The following is a 331-nucleotide window of genomic DNA, read 5'->3' on the forward strand; positions in this document are numbered from 1 at the left end:
GCTACAGAACTGCTGGCTGCAGTAGCTACCACCTGACTCTGCAAAGAGGGGAAAAAAGCAGGAGCACCCGTCCCGCTACTTCCCAATTAGCGCTATCTGAGCAAGGCATTGAGCTTCTGGGTGTCATCCCCACACAACTGAAATACAGTAGGGACAGCCAAACAGTTATCAGTTTAAAATTTGGAGACTTAGAATCATAGAATCATTAAGGTTGGAAAAGACCTCCAAGATCATCGAGTCCAACCGTCAACCTAACACCACCATGCCCACTAAACCATGTCCCTAAGCGCCTCATCTACACGGCTTTTAAATACCTCCAGGGATGGTGACT

The 331-nt window shown here is 47.7% G+C and overlaps 1 protein-coding gene across 1 annotated transcript in view; it reads right to left on the reverse strand.

Moving 5' to 3' along the window:
• TANC1 (tetratricopeptide repeat, ankyrin repeat and coiled-coil containing 1) overlaps window positions 1-331 on the reverse strand; it is a 69,945-nt gene that overhangs the window by 54,099 nt on the left and 15,515 nt on the right. The gene's annotated exons all lie outside the window — the stretch shown is intronic.

This window comes from Pygoscelis adeliae, unplaced genomic scaffold (assembly GCF_000699105.1).
Source record: "Pygoscelis adeliae isolate BGI_AS28 unplaced genomic scaffold, ASM69910v1 Scaffold131, whole genome shotgun sequence".
NCBI classification, from domain to species: domain Eukaryota; kingdom Metazoa; phylum Chordata; class Aves; order Sphenisciformes; family Spheniscidae; genus Pygoscelis; species Pygoscelis adeliae.